The sequence below is a fragment of the Chenopodium album genome, chromosome 7 (assembly GCF_948465745.1).
Source record: "Chenopodium album chromosome 7, dcCheAlbu1.1, whole genome shotgun sequence".
NCBI classification, from domain to species: Eukaryota; Viridiplantae; Streptophyta; class Magnoliopsida; order Caryophyllales; family Amaranthaceae; genus Chenopodium; species Chenopodium album.
Window position 1 is genome coordinate 31007718 of NC_137840.1, and position 5821 is coordinate 31013538.

At 39.1% G+C, this 5821-nt stretch overlaps 1 non-coding gene across 1 annotated transcript; it reads right to left on the bottom strand.

The window, feature by feature from the left end:
- Positions 1–5174: 5174 nt before the first annotated feature.
- LOC145641228 (small nucleolar RNA R71) lies at positions 5175–5281 on the bottom strand. The gene has a single exon (XR_014115287.1). It is a non-coding gene; the product is annotated as a small nucleolar RNA R71 (small nucleolar RNA).
- Between the last annotated feature and the right edge of the window lie 540 nt (positions 5282–5821).

Consider the following 5821-nt stretch of genomic DNA (forward strand, 5'->3'; position numbering starts at 1 on the left):
CAAAAGATTTGAAGCAAAGGACGCAAATGGCTTAGCAAATCAACTAGAGTCGGCTTGATCGCAATTAGATTGACAATCAACCAGATTGTTTGAGCACTTCCAGATTTTAATCAAGCACCTCGTTTGAAATGGATTTTTGACATATTTTCAAAGCATAGGATGCTATCACTTCTAAAAAGCAAGCGAGCAAGGACATTCCCGGATTTTCCGCGAATATAAACGCATGCAATTCTTCCAAAATAAGAGGAGTTTGAGCAAAACCTACATGAATTGGTAAATTATAGATGAAGAGATTTAATTTGCAAAATATTTAAGAGGATTTGGTTGAAAGGAAATGACCAAGTTGATGGTTCAATGAGAATCCGAGCAACGAATAATAGCAGCGGCGGAAATGGAGAAGAAAGGAGTTTTTAGTTCAAAAACCTGACTCTGTCGCCAAACGATAAGATTATCATCTGACGCTTGTAAGGAGGGTGATCCCATCGTAGTGGGGTCCTTCCTTAGATGCCCATGGCCATTTAAAAGCCTAGGAATTTACACTTGTTAAGGTGTAGTAGGATTTGAATTCCTGACTGTTTGGAGGACCTTGAATTAGAATTGATTCTATCATTATGCTTTTTTATAAGAAACAAGTAGGAGTCGCCAATAAGTTTTAGAAAAACTCATAAACCTCGTTCATGCCTTTCTTCCATGTGGAGTTAATGGAATAATTAGCACAAATCGTAAGTTTACCCATGCCTAAATTGGTCTACATAAACCAGAAATGAGTTCGGGAGCGAGGGTACTAAAATAATTTTCCCTTTAGGGGGGAATCACTATCCTAGCCCTAGTACGACCTCTACTAGCTCTTCCTTTTTTATAATTTCATCACCAAACAATATATGCAACATGATACCTAAAACTAAAACAATTGATTTTATTTACACACATCAATTCACGTCGGAATTACATTGCGACGCCGTTATTCTTTATTTAATCAAATTCGTGAATAGGACAAGAAATAAACAATATTCGCCTTGGCTTAAGTGATCAACCAACAATTAATTATTCAATTCTAATCTTATTTAACGCATACTATGTGGAATTTATTAATTAAACCTGTTAAAGTGATCAAGCAACACTAATTAATTGATTTAAAGTTCTTTAAACAAGAAAATAAAAGTGATTTATCTTAGTGCTCGGGAATTTACCCCTTCTCTTTGCTAGATCTTCGTTTAGAACACTTATGGACTCCTTCTTGTTTGGGAACCTCCATCGTAGTAACAAAATATCAAAGGGGTAAGTGTTTAGGACAAGAGGGGTTAGGTAGCACAAGTTCACAAGTTTTCTGCTAGAGTTTTTGGGTTAATTTCTGTCTGTTTGAGCCTCGGATTAAGCCTCTATTTATAGGGAATGGGTAGGTTTAGGGTTTTGAACATTCTGTTGCAGCAGGTGTCGCGCGCAACGGGATGAGTTGTGCACGGCAACCCAGCACAAGTGATTGAGCTGCGCTGTTATAGGCAGCGCAACTAATTGTCTTGCGCCCGACTTTATGGCAAGATTAGATTTTCTAATTTTTTGAAATTCTGAATCTTTCACGAGCGCAACTCTGGAAGTTGCGCTGAGTGTCACGCGTAACTGAATTAGTTGCGCGCGCCAGCGCTGCACGACTCCTTGAGATGCGCGAGTTATTTTCTGCGGCAGCGCTTATTTCAACCTATGCGCTCCTAAATCCGTCATTATTGGGTTTTAAGCACGGGCTTAAGCCTAATTATGATCGGATTTAGTTAATTAGACTTTGTTTGGCTTTGTTTCTTGGTTTGGGCTAGTCTTTTGTGTTTTGTGGTTTAACCAGTTATCCATAAGCATTCTTCACTTCGATCCAACATGAAGATGATTTTATTTATCGTCATTGCACTTCCTGTTGGGACATGAGGCCAAAAGTAGATGTCTACAATTAGCCTCCACTTTGATCGAGTCTAGAATAGACGAGGATCAAAGTAGTCAAGGAAATAAATCCAAGACTCATTCTACGAAGTTCTCAAAGTAGAGAATCTTTAAAAAATGTTGATGTAGAAACGATCCTCGATTCGCTAAGTGTACGCAACAAGTAAATTTTAAGGCCAGAAGAAGTTATTTCTAGTCTTAACTCGCTAAAGAATCTAGATTGATCCTTTGCTTTTGTAGAACGTTTTTATAAGTAAAGGTGTTCTGGGTGATGTAAAATCATGAGAAGAGACCGGTTTAAAAAAGGAGTAAAGGTGTTGATTTCCTCTCAATCATGTCATCGTTAGTCTAAAGTCCCTCGATATGTCATTGAAACTTTAGCCTGACTTTAACAAAGTAAAAAGATGAAAAAAAGATGTTTTCGGCATTCGAGCCTAAACGTTTTGGCATTCGAGCCTAAATTTGTTTGCATTCGAGCCTAAATTTGTTTGCATTCGAGCCTAAATGTTTCGGCATTCGAGCCTAAATGCTTAGGCATTCGAGCCTAAATGTTTTGGCATTCGAGCCTAAATGTTTCAACATTCGAGCTGGATGTCCACAGGATAGAAATACATGTCTCCAGACTGGAGGCACATATCCAAATCCAGTGAGAGAGAAGAAAGTCAGCAACTCTCTTAGCAGTTTTGTCCACAAGATGAGTACACGTATAACAAGACTGGGGGCACGTGACTACATAGGTGCGACATCGTCTCGTCGCTCTTTATACAGGGGGTAGACGGACACCCTAACTGTTTGGTAAGCCAGTAAGCTCACTAACTACCGTATTTGATTCCAATCAAGAAGTGTCTGTTCCTGATGGTTCGACCCGCCTGTCTGTTGGGGTTTGGTGAGTCCGAATCACCGCGGAAACAAACCCGAAAACAAGACCGCACTCGCAATAAATAATACCATAAACATAATTAAATTAAACACAAGATTATCATAAAATGATTACCTTTTGGAGCGTGCTTCGCCCAACCGAATGGGTTCTTACTTGAAAGCTTTACCCCAAAAACACGAGAGCTTCCGAAGGAGATCCACCTGTAAAAACAACTATCGACTTTTAGGTCCGTTTCCTCGAGGTTAGTGATATGTCCATTTTATATAGTATTTTACCCCCATCCCTTGGTCATTATTAGTAGTGTTTTTGGCTCTTTAGAGCCACTTTTATTACTAATTTGTGTTTTCTAGTGTTTTCGTAGTTTTAATTGTATTTTACAGGAAATTGCACTCTTGGAGCATTTTCCCAGGCTTTATGGATCAACTACGGAAGCAAGAAGGACACGACCACTTTTGAAGCCCAGGATCGGTGAGAGCCGATGATTAAGGGCTCGGTATGAGACATCGAGGCTATTGGATCGTTTAATCAAGACCCGGTGAGGAGACTTAGATTAGGCCGAGGAATCGAGCCCAATCGAAAACCGTGCCTCGAAGAAGAAGACCGGGCCCGATCGGGCAAGCTTGTGCCCGATCGGGCGGGCGCGCATAAGAGAGCACCTGAAAGAAGGCGTGCCCTATTGGGTGAGCGTTAGCTCGATCGGGCGCGGCTGCCCCGATGGACCCTGAAGAAAAGGTGTGCCCGATCGGGCAGTGCCTTAGCCCGATCGGGCGCGTGTATTCATTAAGGGACGATTAGCGTCGTTTTAGTTTGTTTTAGTTTAGGATTTGTACGGAGTATAAATACTCCTCCGTAATACGATTTTAGTTCCTCTCTTCTTCTTTTTACTCTTTCTTTACTCTCGTAATTGTTTTCTTAGATTTTCTCTCTCTTAAACCTTTGTTCTTAATCTACTCTTGATTCCAGATTTGTTTGGTAACGATTTCTGTTCTCTTAATCTTAGTTGTTCATTTTATTCCTTTCATCATGACTTGTTTTATTGCTTTGATTAGTTTAGTTTTTATTATGTGTGAGTAGTTTTATTTCTAGGGTTTATGGGGATCCATAAATAATATGAAGGGGTAATTATTGTTGTTAATTATCAATGCTAGATTAATTTCCTATTGATTGATTTAATGCTCTGTGACTGGATTAGGCCTGATCTTTTATGCATGAGTTTAACAATATTGATTCGAGATTCGACATATGAGAATTGATGTTTAGGTCTAGTTTTAATAGGCAGGTTAATTTATAAACGTTTAGGTCGAGATTCGAAAGATGAGATTTAATACCGGTAAATTAATTGTGTTATTATAATACGTAGCGAAAGCCCTTTATAATCTGATTAATATATGCATTGATGAATGATTATTATATTCTACCCTGGAATATTATTTATTGGTGAACCTATGCCCTAGATCCTTTTATATATTATTTTCTCCTTATTCTTGATCTCCGTAGTTTAGTTTATTATTCAAATATAAATTTTGATTGCCTCATAATCTAGATTATAAAAGTAAATTAGGAATAGAAAGATCCGTTTCTCTATGGATTCGACCCTACTTCCCTATCTACATTAGTTAGAGGATTTAGGAATTACTTTTGATTTGGGGATACGACTTTACCCAGTAAAAATTTGGCGCCGTTGCCGGGGAGACGGTTTTATTTTTATTTCTGATTGTTTTTGTAGTCTAGATTATTTTCCTTTTGTCTCAGAGAGCGTTAGTTCTCTGAGGCAAATCTCATATTTGCTTCTAGTTTTTTGTTTATGCCCAGGTGTTCCAGATCAGGGTACATCCCATTCAATCCTGAGATCGGACGTTCCTTCCATAGAGAGAAAAATTTCTACAAGAAAATCCTGGCGGATTCTGGTGATAATAACAATAATCACCGCGATCCTCCGACTGGTCTAGCGATTCAGAGACATCATCAGACGTAGAATCAGAGATGGTGGTTCCAAAGAAGCTTAGTGATTACTCACAACCCAAGCTTACAGATTTTCCACATCTCACCCCTACTCCGGCCCTTGATGGGGTTCAATTTGAAATTAAACCTCAATTTATAACGATGATAGAGAGGAAGCAATTTAGTGGAGCCAAGGGTGAAGACCCAAATCTTCACATTGCCGACTAGCTATTGTCAATATTGTAATACCATCAGGCAAGCCGGGGTCACTCAAGACCAAATCAGGGAGATTCTCTTTCCCTTCTCTTTTACTGGAAAAGCTAAATTGTGGTTTAATGGCTTAAATAGAACTGCACTTGGTATAACTGACTGGGAAACTCTTGTTTTGAATTTCTATAACAAGTATTATCCTGCAGAGAGGACAACCGTACTACGGAGTGCGATTAAGAACTTTGCCCAAGAAGTCGATGAATCTTTATATGAGGCTTGGGAGAGGTTCAAGGATCTACAAAGAGATTACCCTCACCATAATTTAGCACAATGGCAGTTAATCCAAGCCTTTTATAATGGCCTTGGAAATTCTTCTCGAATAATTTTAGATTCTGCAGCTAGTGGGAGATTTATGAATCTTGATGTTGAAGATGCAGGTCAGGTTGTTGGAGACATGGCGATACACAATTCCCAATATGGGAATCCTAGAGGATTTGCTAACAAGGGGAAGCATAGTGTTGAATCTGTATCCTTTTTGCAAGCTCAGCTGACCTCTATTTGCCAAAAAATAGATAATCTTAGCTCTGCCAATGTAGCTAATGTTTCTGCGATTAATAATAATTCTAATGAGGCTTTATGTGAAAATTGTGGTATTATAGGTCATTGGGAACAAGATTGCAGGAGTTCTGTGGAGCAAGTTAATGCCTTTCAAGCTTATAGGCAGAATAACCCATACTCCAACACCTACAATCCTGGGTACCGGAATCATCCGTACCTTTCCTACCAGAGTACTAATGTTCAAAATCCACCACCACAAGAACCACAGGAGCCACAGCAATAGTAGAAGAAATATTACCATCCCAA